General features: G+C 43.7%; 2 long non-coding RNA genes across 3 annotated transcripts; both read right to left on the bottom strand.

The window, feature by feature from the left end:
- Positions 1-15,457: 15,457 nt before the first annotated feature.
- On the bottom strand, positions 15,458-16,993 carry LOC120646210. The gene is made up of 2 exons (XR_005664315.1): positions 16,610-16,993; positions 15,458-16,052 (listed from the first exon to the last, which is right to left on the bottom strand). It is a non-coding gene; the product is annotated as an uncharacterized LOC120646210 (long non-coding RNA).
- A 71-nt stretch (positions 16,994-17,064) lies between these two features.
- Positions 17,065-20,505, bottom strand: LOC120644175. Of its 2 annotated transcripts, none has more exons than XR_005663477.1 (7): positions 20,152-20,505; positions 19,611-19,678; positions 19,496-19,520; positions 19,023-19,117; positions 18,275-18,335; positions 17,588-17,680; positions 17,065-17,245 (listed from the first exon to the last, which is right to left on the bottom strand). It is a non-coding gene; the product is annotated as an uncharacterized LOC120644175 (long non-coding RNA). The 2 variants fall into 2 exon arrangements; XR_005663478.1 differs by having other exon boundaries at positions 17,588-17,666; positions 20,152-20,504.
- Positions 20,506-26,186: the final 5,681 nt, after the last annotated feature.

Raw genomic sequence — 26,186 nt, 5'->3', positions numbered from 1 at the left:
AATAATTTCCCGAAAAAGACCGACAAAACAGAAAAATAAAAAATTCCATAATTACCGCTCAGTAAATCATGCGAGATGTCGTTTAGTCTTCTCTTTATTTACCTATGTACCACCGCCACTAGTTACTTAACCGTGTAGTGTTGATCTAGGTTTGTTTTACCCACTTCTTCCAATCTCCTAATTTCTGCCGCCGCTGAAAACATATCTATTCTTGAGCCCTTGCAATCTTTCCTCTCATCCATTTCGCTTGAATCCTCCAAGCTTTGCGCCTCCTTCATCACACCAAACTCGGAGCCTCCAAGCTTAAGCGTGCGAAGCGGCTTGTGGATTTCTACATGGCTCCAAAGAGGTCCACGGGAAAGGGAAAGGAAGCAGCGAGCAGCGTGCTGATGCTAGATGACGGATGATCGATGAGTAAGTTCGCCGAATCCGATATTCAATCTTTAGTTGATGAGTGTCTTCTTCAACCTCGGGAAACAATCAAATGGCATTTTGCTCTTGGACACACTGTTATCGCCATAAATTAACAGGATTAATTTATGGGCCGAAAGCAAGATGGGCTTAAAGCAAAAGATTGAAGAAAACTTGTAAATCGGCTCCTGTGTGAGCATCTGGGCCACATGGGCCACGTATCTTAGATTTAGTTTAAGATTAGAGATAGAGTCCGATCGGGACAAGATTAGTTTAGATTATTTCTCAAGTCTCCGGACTATAAATATGTACCCTTTGTTATTCGAAAAGGAGAGCGTCATCACGTCTCGCAAACAACAATCTCGGCGCATCGCCACCCCTAAACCAAGGGTTTCATCCAAGTAAGTGCCATGCTACCCTGATTGCTTCTCGTGATCAGGGCAGCATTGTTCTTGCTTTTACCTTGGTATTACTCATCCTGAAGTGTTTTTGATGGCGAGTAATGCTAGTTATCTTGATGTTCGTGGCATGACTTTTAGTAGAATTATTGTACTTCGTTGCTTATCATCTACGAACATCATGTTGTCTCTGTGCAGTCACGTTTCAATCTCATGCTAGTTCTCGTCGCGTAGAATTAGTTGCACAAAGACAACACCCTGCTTCCTTTATGTTTAGTAGATCTGATCTGTTACGGTTTCCTCTTGCTCTTAAGAGTTGGCGTAATATCTGCTAGGTTAGGCCTTGCAAACGGATTGGACGATCCGGTGGCGTCTTAGATGCTTTGCTTTAGTCTTAACAGGGAATTGATCCGGGAATCGGCTCTTGCTAGTTCTTAGGCCTCTGTTTTGGTTATGGTTTAGTTATCTGCTACGTTTATTAGGCCTAGTCACGTGTAGGATGTTCCGATCTAGCAGTGAAGCCTTTACCGTTGTGGATTAGATCAACTAGATTTAATTGAAGCAGCTTTACAGTTATTTGCTTTAATCATCAATATCTGGATGTAACAGATCCCATCTGACACCGGGACTCGATCGGCTCTTTAAAACCGATGCAAGAGTCGTCCCGGGGAGCCGACCACGGCTCGGACTTACGTTTCCACGTGTTTGTGTGTGCAGGTCAATCATTGCAAGCACGTCCGCACCTTCCTGATCGGGTATAGGTCAGGTGGCAGGCCCTGCGTCTTCACAAGCCGCGACGCGTTGCTGGAATTGCGGGCCGTCGACGAGGGAGCAGTGCCTGCCAGCGCCCCGGCGACCTCCCGGCTCTTCGTGTTGCCTGTCGCTGCTCGCCGGTGGGTTTCGACCGACAACACATTCTGGCACGCCCGGTGGGACAATGACTGGAGCTCAAGATCAAGAACCCGCTCCCAAGCCCGTCACGTATGAAGAGCTCTCTCCTGAACACAAGAGGAAGTATGATGAGATCAAAGCTCTGCTGGAAGCCGATCTCATCGCCTCTTTTGAGAGGACCCGCAACCATGGCATCAGGTGGATGGGGTTCTCACCAGAAGGCGCTCTCGACAATGTAGATCTGTCTGTGCCATCAGAAGAGCGCACCAGAGCCCTGCGTCAGGAGATGAACTACATGGTGGCCTATGCGCTTCATCGGCACTCTCAGAGCCTGATGAACGAACTCGAGCGCATGGCGCATCGCGTCATCCAGGAGATAATCAAGAACCAGTACTCTCCATCGGGCCCAACCCTGGGGAGTCACACAGAGGAAGCTGCACTGCATTCTAGGTCGCAATTGCCATTCTCATTTGCGGCTCCAAGACCACAGAGCGCGCCGATCTACGTCGTCCACAAGATCGGCAGTGATCCTGGAGAAGGCCAGTTCCTCACCGAGCCACCCAAGGAGATCCCGCATGGCTACACGTGCGCCTACATCCCTGACAGCGTCAGTCCAGCATGCTCGGTGCAGATGGTAAACCCGGGAGCTTTTGGAGCAGACGCGGAGAAACAAGCGTGGCTGGCAAAGTACGCTACTGGGCCGAGTGCTGAGCCATCGGCCCTAGGTGTTCTTAGCGTAGAGCAGGTCAGTGCAATACTGAGAGACCAGTTCGGCATCCTGCCCAAGAGGAAAGCGATCGGCTATTCCAAGCCGTATCCAAGTGACTATGACTTGATCCCACTGCCTCCCAAGTATCGGCTTCCTGAATTCACCAAGTTCAACGGGTCAGAAGGAGCCAGCTCCATCGAGCACGTGAGCCGATACTTAACGCAGCTTGGGATGATCTCAGTGTCGGATCCGTTGAGGGTCCGGTTCTTCGGCCAATCCCTTACAGGCCCAGCTTTTGGATGGTATGCATCACTGGCTCCGGATTCGATTCGAACTTGGAGGCAGCTTGAAGATCAATTCCATACCCAGTACCACTCGGAGGCTGCTGAAGCTGGAATTGCAGACCTCGCCCAAGTCAGGTAGAAGCGAGGAGAGACTGTGTCAGAATACATACAGCGCTTCAGGGAGGTCAAGAACCGATGCTACTCATCGCGCATCATAGAGAAGGAGGCAGTCGATCTGGCTGTCCTGGGACTCGCTAAGCCGATCAAGGATGCGGCTTTTCAGTTGGAGTTCACGTCTCTGGCGCACCTGGTGCAGAAGCTTACAGCATACGAACATTATCATCCTGAGCTGTACCAGGACAAGTTTAAGCGCCACGTGAACATGGCCCAGGCGGATGAATCTGATGACTCTGGCGAGGAACAAGAAGTAGCCGTGGCAGAGTGGACTCAGGGGGCAAACCCTGTCTCGTGCAAGTGGGTCAAACAGCAGGGACTTGTGAAGGGCTTCGACTTCGACGTGACCAAGGCAGAGCAGATATTTGATCTGCTCCTCAAAGAAAAACAGCTAAAGCTCCCAGAAAATCACAAGCTACCAACGCCACAAGAGTTGCAGGGAAGACTGTACTGCAAATGGCACCACTCGTTCACTCATTCCACGGGTGAATGCAAGGAGTTACATCGTCAGATAGAATCGGCTGTCGAGCAAGGCCGATTAATTTTGTCTCAACATACGATGAAGGTCGACACGAAGCCTTTCCCACAAGCCAATGTGGTAGAGTTGTCGGACTTCACTCCTACGGGCCAGAATTTTTCATTCCAGATCAACATGGTGGGACCCACGCGCCGCCATGACAAGCAGAGGAGAGAGGCCGCTTCTGGCAAACGGCCGCAGGATGAACATGAGCTAGAACAGCGGCATGTGACGGAAGAGCAGGTGCGTCACATCCGCAATCAGATTCCAGCTTTCGATTGGCTCCTGAAAAAGTATGAATATCAGCACAAGTTGCGTCGCCGGTATCAATCGGAAGAAGAGGAGTACGAGTGCCGCACAGGGAGGATGCTGGGAAGGCGCCAGGCTGTGCGCTACCACTGGCATTGCCCGTTCTTCAGGTACTGTTGGAACTCCGTCATGAGCCGATTGCCTACCATAGATGATTGCTTGGAGTGCAGGCCTCGAGGACACCAGCAGGACGAGACATCGGTGTTCCGGCGCTTAGGGCCCAGAACACGTCATGATGACCGTATGAGGAGGCCAACCGGGGGTGATTCCAAGCAAGAAGAAGAAGACAGGTACCATCGTCCACGGTGGTGTCCTGACGGGCTTAATCGCTCGCAAAAGCGCAGAGTGCAGCGCTTGCGCAATCTGGAAGAGGCAGAAGCAAAGTACCATGACGTGCTGAGAAAAGCGCGTCTGGATCTCGCGGAACAGGTCAAGCAACCGCGAAGGGAGGAGAGGCGCCCTCCCAGAAAAGAGTGGCGCCCCAAGCAGACAAAAGCCGATGAGAAGCCATCGGCTGATGTGAACATGGTGTTCGTGCTCCCATCGGAGTTTCGGGCACCCCAACCGGAAGAATCGGCCATCGCACAACTGGATCTAGGCCCATGGCCGATCATCTTAGAGAAGCCCAAGGAGAAGAGCTACAAGCACCTGAAGGGATTGGATCTCAAGGGCTTCATCAATGGCAAGCCTGTGAACAGGATGTTGGTCGACACTGGTGCCGCAGTCAACCTGATGTCATACTCTGTGCTGCGCCGATTGGGTCATTCTTCTACCGATCTGATCAAGACCAATGTGATGCTTAATGACTTCAATGGATAGCCATCAGAGGCGATGGGGGTCCTGAATGTGGAGCTGAAAGTGGGTCGCAAGACTGTGCCAACATCGTTCTTCATCGTCAACAGCAAGAGTACATACACAGTACTGCTTGGGAGGGATTGGATTCATGCCAACTGCTGTATCCCTTCCACAATGCATCAGTATTTGGTCCAATGGGATGGCGATGAAGTAGAAGTGGTCCCTGCAGACGATTCCAGCGAAGTCTCACTCGCAGATATGAATGCCTGGGACGCAGATGGACAAGAGCCGATCTCAGGGATCGCCCTGGAAGACTGTGATCGGATCGAGGCGACAAAAAACAGACTGAGGCTGGTCTTATCCACTGGCCTCACGGAGTAGTCGCATCCTGGCATGCCACGGGATGTAATAGAAATAGAGAGGCCGGTCCCAGCGATCGGCCCCAAAAAATAGAAAAATCTTGTTTGGGTTCGGAATTGTTACATCATGTACATACGATGGCCTGCTCTGGCAGTTGGCCACTCATCGACTATTGGGTTCCGAATGATAATGGGAGTGTAGAAGCGGCCAGCCCACGCGGTTGGCCAAATAATTTTTCTTGTCATCTCCCTGTGTTTGCCGCTGATCTTGTGGATAACGAAGACTCGCTTGCGTTCGCAGCTGATTTTTCAGACGACGGCAAACTCGGATACGGGTTCACGTCAGCTGATGACTTGGAAGAGGTTGACATCGGTCCTGGGGATAAGCCACGGCCGACATTTATCAGCAAGAAGTTGGATCCGGCCTTGCGAGAGGAAATGATTGCACTACTGAAAGAGTACCGGGACTATTTTGCATGGGATTACACCGAGATGCCCGGTCAGGATAGAAGCATCGTCGAGCATCGGCTCCCGCTTAAGGAAGGGTTTCGGCCGTTTCAGCAACAAGCACGTCAGATGAAGGAAGAAGTCCTAGAAGAAGTCAAGAAAGAGGTGGAGAAGATGTTGGATGCTGGGTTCATCAGGCCATGCCGGTATGCAGAATGGATCTCCAGTGTGGTACCGGTGCAAAAGAAGGATGGCCGATGGCGTGTCTGCGTCGATTTTAGAGATCTCAACAGAGCGACGCCAAAGGACGAGTACCCGATGCCTGTTGCGGAGACATTGATCAATGCAGCTGCCGGCCACAAGATGATGAGTTTTATGGACGGTAATGCCGGTTACAACCAGATCTTCATGGCCCCAGAAGATGTGAACAAGACCGCGTTCAGAGTACCAGGCGCGGTCGGCTTGTTCGAATATTTGGTTATGACCTTTGGACTGAAAAATGCCGGTGCAACGTACCAACGTGCCATGAATTATATCTTTCATGATCTCATCGGCAAACTGGTAGAGATTTATATTGATGATGTTGTGGTCAAGTCCAAATCAGCTGGGGGCATCTAGAAGATCTACGCCAAGTTTTGGAGCGGACTCAAATGTTTGGGCTTAAAATGAATCCAAAGAAATGTGCCTTTGGAGTATCGGCCGATCAATTTTTGGGATTCATGATGTATGAACGGGGAATTGAGATCGGCCTGAAGAGTCAAGAAGATGTGAAGACGATGAAGCCACCAACTACGAAGAAGGAGTTGCAGAAGCTCATCAGTAAAATTAATTTTGTCAGACGATTTATTTCTAATCTGTCTGGGCGCATTGAGCCGTTCATGGGTTTAATAAAGATCAAATCCGATGATGAGTTTCGCTGGGGGGCAGAACAGTAGCAAGCTTTCGATGAAATCAAAGAATATTTGTCAAAGCCTCCAGTGTTGATTCCTACTCAGCAAGATAGGCCGTTCTACGTGTACCTATCCGTGGGTGACACTTCTATTGCTTCGGTGTTAGTCCAGAAGCACGACGGCTAGGAGAGGGTGGTTTTCTACCTCAGCAGGCGCATGTTAGACGCCGAGACCAGGTACCCTAAAATTGAGAAGCTTTGCCTTTGCTTATTCTTTACATGTACAAAGCTTCGTCATATTTTACTCTCGGCGGAAACAATTGTCATATGCAAATCGGATGTCATAAAGCACATGCTGTCGGCTCCTGTCCTGAAAGGCTGACTAGGAAAATGGATGTTTGCATTTTCAGAGTTCGATATTCGGTATCAGCCTGCGAAAGCAATCAAAGGACAAGCACTGGCGGATCTTGTTGCAGACAGGATCAGCACGGATATTGCTGCACTATTTGTTCGTGCTTGGGCTATGTTCTTCGACGGATCGGCTTGTGATGATGGGTGCGGTGTGGGAATTCTGTTGGTCTCGCCTCGTGGGGCAACTTACTCCTTTTCCATCAGAATGACTGCCCCATGCACCAATAATTTGGTGGAATATGAAACCATTCGCAAAGGGATGGAACTGCTCCTCGAAGCTGGTGCAGAAGCAGTGGAGATTTTTGGAGATTCGAAGCTGGTGATTTCTCAGCTCACGGAAGAATATAGATGTGAGAGCGAGGCTCTTTTTCCAATATGGATGCAGTGCCGTGAGTTGATGTCACAATTCAGGTACATCAATTTCCACTGGATACGCAGAACTCTGAATAATGAAGCCAATGATTTGGCTCAGATGTCTTCTGGCTACAAAGAGACAGCCGATGGAGTCGACGTAGAGGTTCAGTTTCTGGAACCTGGAGACTGGAGAGCCGATATCTTCAATTACTTGAAGGATTCAGCTCGGGGGGCACCCAGAAGGATAAGACTCAAGGCCATGAAGTATGTTCTGATAGGGGATGACATGTTCTACAGGACCTTGGAAGGACTACTACTTAAATGTCTGGGACCTTCAGAGTCAAATCGGCTCTTGCATGAGGTTCATGAAGGAGCCTGCGGTACTCATCAATCGGCTCATAAGATGAAATGGCTGATTAGGCGATCGGGTTATTACTGGCCCACTATGCTGGAAGATTGTTTCAAATATTACAAAGGATGTCAGGCATGTCAGAGGTTTGGCAAAATTCAGATAGTGCCAGCATCAGTAATGATTCCTATCATCAAGCTGTGGCCATTCAGAGGTTGGGCCATGGACATGATTGGTCAGATCAACCCGTCGTCTAGCAAGGGTCACCAATGGGTCCTAACTGCCACAGATTATTTCACAAAGTGGGTGGAGGCAGTACCCATGAGATCAGTAGCGTCAAGAGATGTGATCAGCTTTGTCAAAGAGCACATCATCCACAGATTTGGAATTCCTCAAACCATTACGACCGATGGAGGGTCGGTTTTCATATCGGAGGAGTTCAGAAAGTTTGCCGATGACATGGGGATTAAGCTGATCAGATCATCTCCATATTATGCCCAAGCTAATGGACAGACTGAAGCATCCAACCAGAGCCTCATCAAGCTCATAAAGAGAAAGATCGATGAATATCCTAGGCGCTGGCATCAGGTGTTATCAGAAGCTTTGTGGGCATATCGTATTTCATGTCATGGGTCCACCAAGACGTCGCCGTACCATCTAGTCTACGGCCAAGATGTTGTGTTACCATGGGAGGTCACAGCCGGATCAAGGCGTGTTGAGTTTCAGAATGATCTATCCGTTGAACAGTATGCAGCCTTGATGAACGATAATGTGGAGGACCTGACAGAGCTATGGCTTTGGTCGCTGGAGAAGATTAAAGAAAATAAGGCTAAAGCTGCTCATGCGTACAACAAGAAGGTCAGGCCTAAGGAGTTCCAGGTTGGAGACTTGGTTTGGGAGGCAGTATTGCCATTGGGGACTAAAGATAAAAAGTTTGGTAAATGGTCTCCAACTTGGCATGGGCCATACAAGGTTGATCAGGTCTTACCTGGGAATGCATACATGCTCGAGGAATTGAACGGCGTCAAGTTTTCTGTTGCTGTCAATGGCCAACATCTCAAGAAGTATTTCTCAAGCATGTGGGAAGGCGAGTAACGAAAAGCCAATGAGATCCATCTGGCTGCAGTATAATAGGCCAACACGTTGAGTTGGCCGCAAAAAAAAATCATGACAGGCCAACACGTTGAGTTGGCCAGTAAAAAAAAAGAGAAGAAAAGAGATAGGCCAACATGTTGAGTTGGCCGGTAAAAAAAATAGTAAAATACATATGAGGAACGAAACAGCCGATGTGTAACCATCGACTTAAGATGTTTTTAAACGAGTACAAGTTTCAGGTTAACAGGCAGTACTAATTGTCTCTTGAGCCTATCTACAGGTTCAGGAATTCTTCTATGGCGTGGATGGCTTCTGTGCGGACGGTGTCTGCTCGTGCTATGATTGCTTTGTCATCCTTGTCATTGCCTGTTACTATCTGCCGACTCAAGATGCTTATCTCTGCGAACTCTGCTTGTATCTGCTTGGCTATTTCCTGGGTCTCTTGTTCGGAGTTTGCGATGGAAGTTTCTTCGGCCTAGATGAGCTTCTTGGTGGTATGGACCTTTTCTTCGAGTTCTGCCAATTCTTTCTTCAGGAGGTCGAGTCACTTCTTGTTGGCAGACACGTCAGCTTTGGTATCTAGGGTTGCCTTCTTCTGGTTGAGGGCCTTACACTTTTTGGTAATGTCAGCTTTCAGAGAAGCTTGAGAGTGACGTGCTTCCATCTGTTGTTGTGCTTTATTCACGTCTATCCGAAAGAATGGAAGGTTGCTGGCTGGCCAGAGCTTGATTTGCAACGGCTCCGGGAGATGGGTTTCTATTTGCTCGAAGATGTTCTTTATCTTGCTGGAATCATCAACTAGAGCAGTGAGTGGAGCAGATAGCAGGTCCTTGATGAGATGAAGCTGACGTGCCAAATTAGCCGATTGCTGCAAAGATGGTGTTTCTGCTCCGGGGGCAGTCAGACCCATTGATGCTGGGTCAAAGGAAAGCAAACCTGAAATGTCAAAATCCAATGGACATATCTGGAGTTAGAGCAAGGTGCATTTTATGGAGTTATCGGCTGATTCAGAATTGGTTTTGTAATGTTACCTGTTCTGAAGGAGTGTTGGGCGATTCAGGAGCAATCGTCCTATTAGAGCTTGTGTTGACATCGAGAACATCGACTGTATCGGTTTGTTCTTCGTTTGCATCCATCAGTGCATCAGGAGTTGCAGCCATCTCATGTTGATCCAGGCTTTCTGCATTGGGGTTTTCTTCAGCTGCGTCCTGGAAATAAAATTACAGTCAACCAGAGTACACATGTATGAGATAAAGAAGAAGTTTCAGAAAAATGAGTTACCTGGTTGGTATTAGACTCTGATGGACTCGGGGAAGCTGGTGTTGGTTTCTTGATCACACGCCTCGTGATCATTTTCCTTTTCTTGGTCAAGACTCGGGGGGCAACGCTTGTAGAAGTTTGTCTTTGCTTGGAAGCCGACTGAAGTAAGTCTGGCTGAACAGACATTATCACTTTCTTCATTGGTGGTGATCCTTTGCAGAAGAGTACATCAGGGGCAGTTGGAAGAAAGTGGAATGGCTCCCCGTTGCTGGTCATAGGTTTTGGACCATCTTGTTGCTGCTAACAGAGAAAGCAGGATTAGCCAAGAAAAAGGGATAGAGAGTTTGGAAGGAATAAAATGCATAAATTTAGTACCTCTTCCTCGGGAATTACGTATTCAGGATCGATTTGCTACAGTCGAGGACCTAGAGCTTTTCTGAAGACATGAATTTTCCACATGTTCCACCAAGTATCAAAGCCGATTGATGAAGAGGTGAATGACAGATCGGCTGGTATTGGGATTTGGAGGTCATCAAACATGCTGTAGCATCTTGAACTGGTGAGACCGTCAGGCAGATCAGCTCTGCTCTCCACCAAGTGGTGAATATGGAAGTGGGGAGGGACCTGTCCTAAGCCAAATTGCCGAGCTGATGTGGCTGGTTGGTAAGATTCATAACCTGGCTTGATAATTCTATTAGAGGTGCTGATGCCAATGGGGAGGAAGCCAGGTCGGATCATTAAAGAGTATAGATGCCGAGTGCTGTCGTCATCGGCAAAATTATCTAATCTGAAGACAGTTGGGTTCTCAAAGGATTCAGATTCAGTGAATGGGAAATATAGTGGATTATCTACTCCTTTGTAGAAGATTCTGAACCAATTTGCTGCATCTGTTGAGTTCAATTTGCTGCCAAGAAGACTAAATAAAGCTTGGTCATAGCTAGTACACCTAATTGGTTTGCCACTTTCGTCAGGAAAAGAGTTCTTGGTCAGGCCTTGGAAGTTTGGGATATGGTGCTAAAAGTATAGTTGTGCCCCCAATTGAATAAACCACCAAGGGCCTCCAGTTCTCAGATTCTTTTGGTTAAGCAAGTTAGATGTCATCAAATGGAGATATTTGTAGGTTCTCCAAGCAAAAGTTTACCTAGGCCGGTGCGATTGCCATGAGCCAGGTGATAGGCCAAGGGAAGATAATTCTTAGTTGGAGCTAAAAAAGGACCACAGAAGATGAAGTGCTCTAGCCAAAGATTTAAGAAGGCTGTGTGTTCCTTCTCAGTCACTGGACCTTTTGTTTTCATATGCTGACTCATGTAAGTGCCCAGTTGGTGCAGTTAACTTTGGAAGAAAGTTTGAAGGGGACTTCTGCCATTTTGTGAGCAGCAGGATTAGGAGAACTAATGTCTAGGCCAGCGATCATGGTGATATCCAGTAGAGTGGAGTCATGGGTCCATGACCAAAGAGAAAACAATTCAGAGCATCAGACCAGAAATAGCCGATGGTTTTCAGAAGATTTTCATTTTTGTCAAGTGGAGATAATGATAAACTAAGTGCATCGGCTATGTTCAAATCTTGCCATAAGGGCATATGAGTTTTTGCTACTCTGTTGTACCATGTAATCCAACTCTCAGGGGGATTAGGCCAGGCTCTTAAGCAGTCGGCCTAGAGGTTTAGATCGATGTTTTGACTCACAAAAGGAATCCTATTTGCTTCACAAGAGATCAAATCTATGGGATTTTCATGGGTTCGTGGGCCAAGACAGAAAGATTTTGGGTTAGAAGGATGTGGCAGAAGGATGTCTGACACCTGAAGTTCAGAAATTCAGAAGTATGCGTATGGTGTCATGTTTCAGAGTTTTAGTATTCGGAGGCTTAGTAAGCTGAAGAAAACTAAAGGATTAGGCCGAATATTACCTTCAGGCCGCAGGTTGCCGCATCGTCGGTTGCTGAGCTTGTCATCTGAGCTGCAGAATCTGCCATGGTTTAGATCTGTTGACTTAGGGTTTGATTGCTGTAGGCTCTGATTCAAATTCCGGCTGCTTGGAGAGTTCTTGCTAGAATTTGTGGAGCTTGGTTTTCGGATTGTTCTCGGGTTCAAGAGTTCGGTTCAAGGTTGAAGTGTTACTCTTGTGCGGATTGCTTCTAGTTTGAATTCTGTCGGCTCTTGGATATTTATAGAAGCCTGATGCGTTGCCATCGGCTTTTTGGAAAGTGAACAAAGACGCACAAAATTAAAGGGAATTTGATTTCATTAAAGGAAAGTTCATTACAAGGAAAGCCGATTTTACAAAGGAATAATCCTTCGGCTTTGTGATTCTACCCCTACAATGCTACCTACATCTACCAGTCGTAGGTGTCTGAATTCCTACGGCGCTTCGGGCTTCGCGACGGTGCATCTCCGCCATCGTCGTCGTCGTCATCACCGTCCTCGCCGCTGCTGCTGCCGTTGTCCTCGGCGTTGCTGCTGCTTCGGCCGCCGCCGCTGCTTCCCTCTTCGCTTCCCTCCGTGGGGGCTTTGAGGAACTGGTGGTGGTTTCCTCCTGCCGCCGTGTCGTCGCTGGAAGAAGAGCCGATCTCTTCGGAGGAGTCGGCTCCTTCCCAGGAGAAGGCGTCGTCTTCACTGCTCTCCAGTTCCTCTTGGAACAGGAACTGGAGGTCTTCCTCTCCCTCAGTTGTGGGTTCGTCTTCCTCGGAGGCGACCCCGAAGTCGAACTCCTCTGCATCCCAGTGCAGAGGAGCCAGCGCCTCGTAGGTTGTTGTTGGGTCCCATTCGGGAGTCGGCTCTCGGCTCTCTGAGATAGGATAAATGGAGGAGGCGGAAAGGGAAGAAGAGGAAGAGGGAGAAGAGGAAGAAGAAGAGTCTCCAAAGGAGTTGGAGTCGGAGGAGGGAACGATCGCCATTGCTGGTGCTGGAGGATTGGGGTTTTTTCTGTGCTACTAGCTCTGGGAGGAAGAAGGAGTTTGCTGTGTAGAAGAGACGATTCGGGTGAGATTAAATAGTGAAAAGGTGGGAGTCAGATCGGCAGTTTTCACGTACTACGAGAAGCCAGTTGCAGAGACGTTGCGTCTTCCTTGGTGGTTGCAGTTTGTTTAATGAGCATTAACGGATTGGTTTTGTAACTATCATTGCCAAAACCAGGGGGCATGTGTTATCGTCATAAATTAACAGGATTAATTTATGGGCCGAAAGCAAGATGGGCTTAAAGCAAAAGATTGAAGAGAACTTGTAAACCGGCTCCTGTGTGAGCATCTGGGCCACATGGGCCATGTATCTTAGATTTAGTTTAAGATTAGAGATAGAGTCCGATCGGGACAAGATTAGTTTAGATTGTTTCCCAAGTCTCCGGACTATAAATATGTACCCTTTGTTATTCGAAAAGGAGAGCGTCATCACGTCTCGCAAACAACAATCTCGGTGCATCGCCACCCCTAAAGCTAGGGTTTCATCCAAGTAAGTGCCATGCTGCCCTGATCGCTTCTCGTGATCAGGGCAGCATTGTTCTTGTTTTTACCTTGGTATTACTTGTACTGAAGCATTTTTGATGGCGAGTAATGCTAGTTATCTTGATGTTCGTAGCATGGCTTTTAGTAGATTTATTGTGCTTCGTTGCTTATCATCTACGAATATCATGTTGTCTCCGTGCAGTCACGTTTCAATCTCATGCTAGTTCTCGTCGCGTAGAATTAGTTGCACAGAGACAACACCCTGCTTCCTTTATGTTTAGTAGATCTGATCTGTTACGGTTTGCTCTTGCTCTTAAGAGTTGGCGTAATATCTGCTAGGTTAGGCCTTGCAAACGGATTGGACGATCCGGTGGCGTCTTAGATGCTTTGCTTTAGTCTTAACAGGGAATTGATCCGGGAATCGGCTCTTGCTAGTTCTTAGGCCTCTGTTTTGGTTATGGTTTAGTTATCTGCTACGTTTATTAGGCCTAGTCACGTGTAGGATGTTCCGATCTAGCAGTGAAGCCTTTACCATTGTGGATTAGATCAACTAGATTTAATTGAAGCAGCTTTACAGTTATTTGCTTTAATCATCAATATCTGGATGTAACAGATCCCATCTGACACCGGGACTCGATCGGCTCTTTAAAGCCGATGCAAGAGTCGTCCCGGGGAGCCGACCACGGCTCGGACTTACGTTTCCACGTGTTTGTGTGTGCACGTCAATCATCGCAAGCACGTCCGCACCTTCTTGATCGGGTATAGGTCAGGTGGCACGCCCTGCGTCTTCACAAGCCACGGCGCGTTGCTGGAATTGCGGGCCGTCGACGAGGGAGCAGTGCCTGCCAGCGCCCCGGCGACCTTCCGGCTCTTCGTGTTGCCTATCGCTGCTCGCCGGTGGGTTTCGACCGACAACACACACTCGTCCTTTCGAAGAGACACACGAAACAGTTATCTTTCCCTCTTTTGTGGAACGTGGATTTGGTCTTCCAACTTCCGATTTCTTCGGTGCCCTTCTCTTTCACTAGGGGATTCAAGTGCATCACTTAACCCCAAACTCTATTACACACATTTCCATATTTGTGCATTTATGCAAAGCTTTTCTGGGAATAGAACCTCATTTAGACCTTTTCAAGTATTTCTTCCATCTTAACCCAGCAAGAAAGATATAGCCGTAGTGGGTGGTGCTGGCCTTCAGTTGCATCAGGGCAGGGAGAAATACTATATCCCGTATAAGATGCCCAGCAAGGTTATAGATTGGAAAGAGAAATGGTTTTATGCTGAGAACCAAGATCCCTCTCTTCCCGAAAGAACACCCGGTGCTCAATGTTTGTTGGCAGAATGGAATAAGGAACCTCAATCTATGTTTCAAGTCAACGAGTTGTTAGACTGGATCAAGGATTTGAGAAAATAAAATTTGACTGGGGCATCTGTTGTGATGTCGTGGATGGCAAGAGAATCCAACCCCTGCAACAGCGATGCCATTTAGGTTTCCACTATCACGGTGTTGACGATCCGACTCATTTTACTTCTGAGTGAATTATGGAAGATGAAGTTATGCGTCGAGTACGTCGAGCACCTGACATAGTGTATGGCGTTCCGGTGGTGCCAGCTACGTATAATTCCAGAAATCCACCAAAAGAGGTGTGTGATCTTTCTTCTATACGCAATCGAGTAGTCTTCTTGTTCTTGCCATATGTTGATATATAAGCTTTTGTTGTAGGATAATATTAAGGGTCTGTCTCCCAGTAGGGTGACTGAGTTTTTATTATGTGTAAGTCACCCAACAAATATGTTTTTTGTCGAGTGACTGATTTTTTATTTATACGTAAGTCATCCATTTTGAGCATTAGATTGTAAACGAAGTGTTACGAGAAAAATAGCCCACGCGTCTGCTAAGCTGTTAGGCTGTTGGGCTTCTACATGTTCGGCTTGTGCATTTGTAACAATGCTACAGTAATTTTGGGCTTTATAATGTTGGGCTGTTATTCCTAACGGGCTTGTTGGGCTTCTACATGTTGGACTGTTTTTTAAATGGATTCAAACCATAAGACCAAAAAGGATATTGAAACATGTCAAAAAACTTAGACCGAACTGGTTTGTCCACGTTAGAGAAATAAAAGCGGTCAAAAAAGTTGTTTGTTCAACATTGAGCCCAAAAACAACAACTGGAAAATGGATCTGGTCAAATTTTTTGCCTCAACCAAAAAGACCATGAACCACACTAACTGTTAGTGGATGTGGTCAGTTAAGGCTTCGAAAAAAAAATTGATGATAAATCAAAGAGAAACATTACAAATACTGATATAACCAAATAAATATCCATGACTTAGATTGAAAATAAAATAAGACAGAATACATAACAACCTTAAAAAAGTAGCACTTAAACATTATGTTTCACCAACAAGTTAGATAGTTGAATGCCAGTTTGCTGCTACAGGTCAAATACATCAACAACAAAGCCTTTTAATTCCAAGCAAGTTGGAGTAGGCTAACATGTCAAATGATATAACAAAAGGAAAAGCAGTGCAGACTCCTAGCTTCTGTAAGCTTCTGATATTTAGGTTTTGAGAACCAAAAAGCAAATCAACTTCTTGCCTATGGGATGCTGATTGACATCTTCAAGAAAAGGCAGACACCCAGTATTGGAAACAACATTGAAGATCTTCTCGTCTCCAACTTTGACATAATGGTCTCAAAGCCTCGAAGTCTTGTCCTCATCTGGGCATAGAATGAACCCATAGTTGCATGAAGGATCAACAACGATACAGTAATCTGGGACCTTTTTTGATCCAACAAGATGTTCCAAAACTCGAACAGTAAGCATATGTTGATCTAACACCTTACTGTTGAATGACCATGCCAGCACAAGTTTGACCCTCTCCAATGCATAGATATGTGAAATTCTCACGAGCCAGGAGGACCAGTTCCCTCCAAAAAGCTTTTGACTTCAGTTCACGCAGCTGAAATGATAAAACAGAAATCAAATATTGGAATAGCAAAAGAATGATATAACTAACAAAAGACACTAGAAATTAATCAATGATTTAGAAAGGAGATTGAACCATAAAAGGAGTCATATCAACAAATAATATTAGAAAGAACATAACATTTATGAAATAAATGTAAATTGCAAAGTATAAAGTACAAATTACAGTATCAGTAGAAGCTGTAAATACAGTGTACTATAACTTTAAAAAAGATTTATAAGCTAGGTGCAGATTGAACACAACCATGAATAAATTCCAAAACAACAGTAGAAAGAAACAGAAAGAGATCTGCAGTACAATCATAATATGACTTATGATACTATCATATCAAAACAAGATCAGGTACTACTGAATATGGCATTTGAATTCTCGCAGCCAGTGAACTATAATGTCAAATATAATACAAACAATTATAATTACATAAGAATTTTAAAAAAAACTATAGTATAAATGAACTGTAAAATTAGAATGATGTAACTATAAAACTAAATCAGAGAAGATGTGATATATGAACAGGAAAGGACAAATACCTTATATGGGCGCATCATCCTGAAAACTCCTTTTGATCTCGACATAGTGTGCTCCCTTCTTGAGAATTTGTAAGAAAGCATGTAACACAATCAACTAAAATTAAATAACACCAAAAATTCAATTCTGATGCATATGAAAACTCTTATGCATATGAAAAGAAGCATTCAGAATAAACAACAGAAAACAACAAGGGAAAAATTGTAAGATAAATATTTGCCGGGAAGGAGAAATTCTCCATATAGCTAAAAAATAACAGAACAAATATATGAAAATGACAGTACTTATTAAATTGTCAGTGCAATGCAGATTGTAATTTGACGGTTATGAACCAGGGTCATTCAGGAAACTTGACTAATAAAATTACAAAATAAACATATAGAAATTACAGTGTTAATGACAGCGTAAACTGTAAAATAAAACTGTCAAAGTAGTGTACTGATTCTATAAAGTCAAATAAAGCATGAATATTGAAGTATTCAGTTAACCTAGGTATGAAATTACATGGTGAACAACTAAACTGAAGAAAGGAGCATGAGGAATCCTAACATAAACAAATATGAGACAAAGCATAGTAAATTGTAAGATGAACATTCTTTACTTGAGTTGTCCCTTCCCTCAACTGATGAACTCTACTCCTGCAATCCCAAAAAAGTAAACATATCAGGATTAGGGCGACACTAAAAGGAATGCAGAAAGAACTAGAGTAGGCCAAAAACACGAGGAGGAGAGGAAATACAGAAAAGAACAAGAACATGCATAATATCACACAAGTCAATCTGAATGTGTTTAATGTGCATGCATATGAAAACTCTGATGCATACGAAATGAAACATTCAGAATAAACAACAATAAACAAGAAAAAAAACTCCAACAAGTGTAGACTGAATCTTATGAACAAACAAATCAAGAAAGGAAGAATAAAAACCATGATGCATATGAATTGAAGAATTAAGAAAGGAGGCAAAAAGAACAAAAACCTTTTGCAGACCTCCTATTCCAGTCGCCCGATGCCTTGTTCAGAGCTTTGCCTGCTCCTCGAGTTCTCAGACCTTTCACCTTCTCATCGAGTACTCAGAACCAAAGAAATAAATGAGTCAGAGCAAGAGAAAGGGAACATGCGGATGGGGGGGTTAATAATGACTTGCGTAGAGGAAGAGAAGGCTCGAAAATCAAAGAGGCCAAACTATGGCATTTACAATAACAAATGAGAAAATTATAGTGCTACATGAGCGTACAATTCTAATATAAGTTAGTTGTTATTTTATAGTCACTGATCAGACTGATTAGCAACACAACATTAGTGTGATGAGACTTAATTTGCACGGTTTTGCACGGTTCAAGTAGAACAACTTAATTAACATGCTAGACTACAACTGCTAACATAATGTCGATCAGGAAATTTGGGCAATGCCAATAAAACGATGGTCATCAGAGTCAATTCTTATCTTTTAATTTAGTATCGAGACAACATATTAGTATGGTTATAAAATAATAAGTCAAATTTGTCAATGGCAAATAAAAATATAGAATGAGAGAACTCCAACTTTAATTAAAAATCATACTGGCACAACACCAAATCACCAAAGAAACCAACTTTTCATTTTTCATTCTCATTTACGTATTTAGAAAGACACTGATTTTAGGATACAAGATGGATGACATACCAAATGCCTTGAGATCTCATGCAATGCCTCAACCCGTCAGGAGGTGGAGTCAGCCATCACACTTTGTAGCCCATGTCAAGGAAATATATACTCAGCCATCATGCTAAGTATGCCTTACTGGTGATTTGTCATGGAAAAGGTTGCGCTTGCCAAAGAATAGTGGTTCTCTGCTGATTGCTCATGTTGAGACTAGCTCTCTCAAAATCATACTCTATTAACAGCAGCAAACATTTGGTTTTTGGACAGCACCAATCGTCAAATTTGAATAGCAACAGAACAAATATCGATTAAGAATCCTCAAAGTTGAACTCTAACATGCCTCTCTCAACACAGATCAAACAAGTTCACTGGATAACGAAAAACCCCTGCAACACACTCAACCCTCCCTCCCTTCCTCTCCCTCTCTGTTTGTGCACATGACTGACTGCTTGCATTTCCTTAGTCTGGCTACATTATTGCCACTACTTTATATCTTCCGTTTCTTTATAAGCAACAACAAAGTAACAACTAAAAGGGATTTTGGAACAGAGCTTACAGTCATACTCCAACAAAACCCATTTTGAGCATTTAAGGACTTAACAATCTCTCTCAAACAAGAAAGTAGTACACCAAGATGTGGAATAAAAAAGAAATAAAAAATTTCTCTGAAACAAGAAAGGAACACAGAAAATTATGGAATAAGAAATCATACTGCAAAGGATAGCACTACATTTTAAGAAAAAAAAAGAGGGCTGATTTCTGCAGTCACCTGCATTAATGAAACCCAATTTCTAAATATAGCAGTTTCACCAATGACTAGACCTGTTCAATGATCCAACTATATTCCCTCACCGATTTTGGCAGCTGCAACATTAAATAAAGAATGGTAAAGAAGAAAATTAAGTATCAAACCATACTATGTTACAAAATAAGTCACCACAATCAGAATTTTACATTTTAAAAGGTGTAAGCGCTAAGCATCCTTGCAGGGTCCTGCCACTTTTTTCTAGCCTAAAGATACAACTACATCAGCATTAAGTACGGAACATTATGATGACATGGTACTTTATTAGGATCAAACAGCGGAGCCCAACAAATAAAACAAATAGTAATCTAGTTACGAAAAAGTCGACTGATCTATCATGTCATGGCCCACTGTGTCTTAACACTTATGTACTGAAAATCATATATGATTTTTACATAACAGCACTAATTTATCTTCTGAATTCATAGATGATATACCTGGATGTATATCCACAGCAAAGCCCTGCAAGCAATATAATAGTAGATGTTACTCAAAAAAGGAAGTTATAACGACCATAAAAATTTGTCTATTGTTTAAGAAATCAGAGTTGACCTCACTAATAAAGCTCTGCAGTGCCAACGGTAAAACTTGATCCCTGGTTCCATAATACGTTAGTTATCCTATATGATTGCAAAGGATTGATAACCATGGAAAGAGTGCACAAACAACATGAGTAATTTATCTACAAAAAGGAAAGCAACAAAAATAACAATCAAACTAATAAAGAAAAAAATTATTGCAGTTACACAAAAGCATTTATTAAATTACAGCACAACATACTATTGTAATTTTTTCATAGTTGGACTATAATTATTAATGCTAGGAGTAATACAAAGATTATTGCTAGCCAAGACATATACAGACTTAGTGAGTACCTTCGAAGTAAAACATGGACACGGACAACTTTGAAGCATCATAAAGGGGATAAACATTGTCTGAAAAAAATTCCTATGAATACTAGAGACCAATGCCTCTCAATACAAATGACAGCCAGTTCTGCTATTAGTTTGTATTTTCACAAAGAAGACAAGAATAACACCATGAGAGCGAACAGAGCAGGTTGTGCATGATGGGCATACCAATGGTAGCCTACCTTTCTCCTGCCCCATGGAAATGTGGAATGTCGTCAAACACCTGGCGAGCACAGCTGCTAGCTCCCAAACCAAAGACACAAGAGCGCTGCAACACTTGAAAAATAATGAATGTACTATACAGGTTGTCCACTATATCTCACAAATATACTACAGTGTGAAAATCAGTGTACAATAAAAGATATCTTGTATTGTCATAAGACAAAAAAGCTCCCTAATTAATTCACAATTTCAATAATTAAAATTCATAAAGTAACAAGTGGCTACACACAATGGAAAATTTAGCTCACCCCTGGCACAAAATGGTATGCTAGTAGACTATGAATCCCCAAACTGAATCTAAACCCACAACATTTTCTACATATTGTACAAGGATAAAAATAAACAAAAATACCAATCAGAATTATAGAGCGAGTCGACAAAACTCAAGAAAACAAAGTGCACAGTGCAGGCTCATCCCAACCATTGAAAGGCTTAGGTTCCCATGCTGTGCCAATAAAACTTTCATGTGGCAAGCAACAATTCAACAAGCAAAACCATGAAGACGAGCAGAATCAAACTGTTTTCTTTTAACACCTAGTTTCTGACAGCCAGGCAATGATTGGTACAAGTAACATATACCCACACTATTTAGTTTAGTTTACTTGAGATGGACGAAACCGCAAAACTAATCAGCAATACTTTCAGCTGAACAAAAGCAAATACACATGCAGTCATGCACATATTTTGCAGTTGTCACTTCTGTTAAGCAGCAAACGACCAAAAAGCTTACACCGCAGTTGTAAACTACAGTAAATGGGTAAAATAGAAGTTTGCATCACAAAAGGAAAATGCTGGAACATGCACAAAGCCGTTGCAAGGAGTAGTGTGAGGCAACTTTAAATAGCATATCTATCACAAAATGCAAGTGGCACTGCCTCCAGAAAATAGTAACAAGTCAATGCTCCAGAAATTTGGCAAAGAACAATGGAATCTATTTTCAAGTTGAAAATCGAAATTCTAAAAATTTGGTCAACAATAATGCTTCTCTAAAATTATTTACTTAAAAAACCGGAGATTCATCATAAACCAATGCACAAGAAATGGGAACTGTTGACGCTCCTTAGCGCCCCCGATTTGTATACCGCAAGCGCACGGTTCGTGTAGCTTTTCCCTTAGATTGTTCCCCCAAGGTTTATCAATCCACGGAACCAAAGATACAAGAAACAATCCACTAGCATAGAGATTCCTTTGTGCTGAGATGGTGAAAAACAAATCTAATCTACTAAAAACGACAAACACCGAAGGTAGCAAGAGAAAGTTAGAGATAACCAATCTAGATCACCTAGATCATGCATATGTTGTAGTTCCAGCTAGATGTAGTGAAGTAAGATAGATGTGAATCTCAATGAAAAGCATCTTTAAACTCAAAATCTCCAATCTGATCCCTCGATACCCCACCTACTCAGTGGCAACGCCCTGTCACGACGCCACCCCTTTGGACAAAGGTACCCTGAAGCAAGTCGAACCCCCTTTGGTAGTTCCGCCATGAACCTCTAGCCACCATGACTACAAGATCATGCTAAGCGACCTATCTCGATAATAGATCTAGGATGAAGGAAACCCAAAGAAAAGAACGAAATCAAAAGAGAGAACATGGTCGCTAAACATTCGGAATCACAAATAACTTCACCATGAATGATTGTACATCACAAGATCACAACTGGGGCCCTACCTTGATCTTGATTATCCTAGCTCCAGAACTCTGACGTGGTCTTCCTTGCAAGGTTCCCACGTTGGCTAGGGCAAACCCTAGACAACTAGCACGACCCTCGGCTCTCCGAGAGGTGTCCCTCTATCTTCTCTGCTCCTTGGCATCGTCTCCCGAATTGATCTCTGCGTGAACATTGGGGGGGGGGTCTTTAAATAGGCTCATGAAACACTAGGTCGAAGGGGAGGCCGAACCGCCTCAAAAAGGGGCTGGGCCGGCCGGCCCAATGGACCCAGGCCGGCCTGGCCCATTTCTTCGCCACCTCGTGTCCTCCTTTCTCCCCAAGTCTCCTGGAGTCTTCTAGAGTTTATGCCTTCCACGATTGCACCCCATTAGACGTCGTTATCTTCGAGATTTCTTCGAGGAGAAGGATAGGATGGAAAATCCTTCCTTAAATCTATCTTTTCTTTGCTTAGCCCCGAAGTATCTTGATCTTATCTTGTGGGCTTTGTCCTTTGGGCTTCATTGGAGGGTGGATGTGCATGAACGGGCCTCTAATCATCATGGCCTTCGGTCCTTTGTTCGGGCTTTGGCCTTTGTCTTTCTTCGTGTCATCGCGTGATCGTGGCCCTCGTCATTTCATGCTCCAAAATTGGTCAAAAACCTGCAAAAACGAAGTACCTCCAAAATATATGTGCAAACGCGAAAACGACCAATAATTGGGCCGAGGTTAGGATGGTTAGTGATTTTGATATTAAATTCATGCCATTATCAAAGTCAAACAGGGGATAAAATGGATACTTAAGGAGCACCAACATTCCCCCCATGCTTAAACCTTAATCGTCCTCAAGTAAGTCTTTGATAAAAATCAGCGTTGCCTTTCAGTGTCCAATCACTACACTTGATCATACACGAGAAAACACAATGCTCCCAAAAAAAATATTTTGCAGTTAATAGTTCAAGTTGTAACCAGCTTTTTCAATGTGGAAGGTAGATACAAGTTAAATGCTTCCCCACAATTATTAAGCACATGCTCTCAAAATTAAACAAGTCTCAGAATTAAGAATGTAAGTTCCATAAGTAATGCTAAACCAAGATCAATAATTTAAACCTCATTGCAATTTTCTCATGGAAACTCTCAACTCATCTTGTCTCTCAAACTTGCTAAAACTTTCTCCTTTCTTTCTCTCATATGTATGTGTGAGGCTTTATCTCGAGCTCTGGAAAGCTTAGTCCTAACAAAAGATATTATAATCAAGATATTATCAAAACAAGAAATACTTCTTATGGATTTACCGAGACTCGTCAAAAAGACCATTGGAAAATAATTTCTTTATGGAGAGGGAGAGAATGGAACACACACTTTAGATGGTGGACATGTGCAAATGGCAACGGTTGATCCCAAGGCACAACTAAAGTCCTTGTTATTGGATTGCACATGGTTGGAATAATTGAGTATAGAATAATCTTCAAAGTACCTGGAGTTTAATGAAGCTAAAGGAACCGAGGAGCTTTTCATCATCATTCATTTTTTTCTTTTCTCTCTCCTTTTTTTTCTTTCTTTTTGCTCCTCAGAACCGTTGGCAACACAATGCACTTACTCCACCTCCCCCCATACTGGAATGTTTGCTTGTCCTCAAGCAATGAAGTGATGATAACTTGATGGAGTGAGTGCACAAAACCTTTACCAATTCTCTGGACTCAACTTTGGAATTCAAGGGAGCATCTCCTCATGAAAGATTGAAGCCAACAGAGGAGGAAAAGGGGCAGGCCGGCCGGCCTAGGGGTGTTGGGCCGGCCGGCCTACTGCCTGTAGGCCTCCACTTCTTCGGATTTTTCTTCTGCGAACTCTTTGATGCTTCCCAAACTTATGTTTTACTGAATTTTTCTCTTGATTCCACTGTTTTGCCGTCGAAATAAAAATATATACTCAATATATAGGTTGTGGTCAAGGAGGTGTTTCACAAAAAGATGTTTTTGGTTAAGGGTGGATATCCAGCGAGTTTTGTGATGTCCCCAGTATAGAAACTCACAATGCATGGATAGAATAGCCAGCAAAAAAGAGGTACGCAAAAATACGGAATGGTCAGCTTCTTAGTCTCGTACCAAAGAAGATAAATCCTGAATTAATTCACCTGAAAATAATTCTTGCTCTATGGTTTGTTATGATATATCATTTAGGCTTGTAAAAGGGTAGAGTAATTGCAAAAGGTATCATTGACAAGGTTAGCTCAAAATTAAATCCAAATTAAATTTTCCTTGACAAGCTTAAGTAAGAGAGCAAGAATAAAAGATATGGGTCTTAATTTATCATAACCTCCACAATTGAATTAGCCGGCTTTTAATTAATTTTCAGATCATGTTAGAGAGAGCATTAGTTTAATCATGCATAAACCAAGCACAAGAAAGTAGACAAGGCGGCAACGATCATCATATTTTATCATGGCACAAACTTTCTATCATCATTACTAACCATAACATTAAAGCGTGGGTGATGCATTTATTTATCATGGTGGTGAAAACAAAAGAAAGCAAATTGCACGCATGCTGAAAATAAATAAAACAGAAAATTGCTACGCACACACAAGCTTGCACACATGCTGAAAATAAATGAAAAGAAATAGAAAAATCCAAACCACACGTGCGAGCATTTTATTCATGGTCTTGTCGTCGATCACTCTTCTTGATTGCTTCTTGTGTTGTATCCTTGGTCATAATATTGTTGAAATGCTCCTCCATCAAATTGTTTCGGTGGCGCCAGGCCTAGAAGTCACATTTGATATGCAATTCCTGCGGTTCCATCTTCTAGTTGGCTTGTGTGCCTCCGGATGGCGTCTATGTCTTCCATGTTTCTTATTGCATAGGCACCCATGATTCTCATTCCTTGTTCCAGTTGAGAGAGGTCAAAAAATTGTGCTCCAAATGACGGGTCAGGCATCTCTCCTTGGTATGATGGGGGTGGGTAGTCGTAGTTGCTAAATGGTGGCGGCGCCGCCGCAGAATGCCCCCATGCTTGATCTTGGTTCCCTTCCCATTGACTCGTCCATCCTTGCGGGTATCCTTGTCCACTTGATGCACCTTGAAATTCATTCCTCCAATAAGCGGAACTTGGCGGTGGAAGGTCTACTTCCATGTCTTCTTGTTGTGCCGATGCCGATGCTCCTTCAATTAACCTTCATCTTTTTGATTTCTTCACCTTTTTCCAATATTTTCAACTCGCCAATCAGTCCTCCCTCTTGCGAATAATTTCAGCATTTGATCGGGGAGAGAAATATCCATCTCAGAAATAGTAAATCCCTTCTTTTCATCCCCTCCGATATAATGGCCTTGCCTCAAATGTTCAATCCCAATATCTCTTCCCAGGACATAATATTTTTGGATCACTCGTAACCCCGGATTCATGGCTCGGGCTATCATTGTGAGATAACACCCCGAACCAACTTCTCCCATACCGGATGATGCTTCACAAATCCACCTTTCAACCATGATTTTGGTGGGATCAATCACTTGCTTCTTCACCAATGCAGCATACATCCAATTTAATTCTTGGTTGGTGACCTTTGATTCTCTCATCCTCCCGAGTATTCTTTTGCTCAACCAAGAGTGGAATATTTGGAGGGTCACATTACTTATATTCTTCCTTTGGCAGTTGCCATCTTTTGCTATCTTTGTCCAAAATTTATCAAGCTCTCCATCTTCAACTTGCACCATTTCATATGCATTACTTTTGAATCCGAGCAAACTCCCTATTTCTCCATAAGTGATGACTTTTTCTTCATTCTTGAGTCAAAATTTCAGACATAGAACTTCTTCGTCATCCGCCACTTCCGTTGTTTTCTCCAATGTCATGAACATCTCCAAAGCCACTTCTTCTTGCATGTCTACCATGACACCGTCGGAAAATAACTTTCAACCGATGTTCTCCAACAGTTGATAGATGTCATGATTAAATCCCAACTTCTCTAATGCTTTATCATCAAAATCATAATTTGCTCGCAGCCTTCCCTTCATGAACTTGAGCCTTTCTTCTTCTTCCTTCGACAAGATAATAAACCCATATTCTGAATTCTTGGGCTTGTATGGTGGTGGTGCGGATGACCTTGCCGAACGCCGTGGAGGTGGTGGCATCCCTTCGGTGAATCTCATGGAGGAGCTTCTCGGGTCTCTCATCCCACCAAGGAGGAACATGTCGCTCCTCGGTGTGGGGTTGTCTTCCTCCATGCTCAGCGGAGACTCGGAGACCGAGTGCCTCCGCGAAGAACTTGCCGATGCATCGGATGTTGATGAACGTATCCTTCTCCTCCCGGTGACGAACCTCATGATGCCACTCATGGTGACTCCTTGCTG

This window comes from Panicum virgatum, chromosome 8K, assembly GCF_016808335.1.
Source record: "Panicum virgatum strain AP13 chromosome 8K, P.virgatum_v5, whole genome shotgun sequence".
Lineage (NCBI taxonomy): Eukaryota > Viridiplantae > Streptophyta > Magnoliopsida > Poales > Poaceae > Panicum > Panicum virgatum.
The sequence above is the reverse complement of the archived record's forward strand: the minus strand, read 5'-3'. Positions and strand labels throughout refer to the sequence as shown.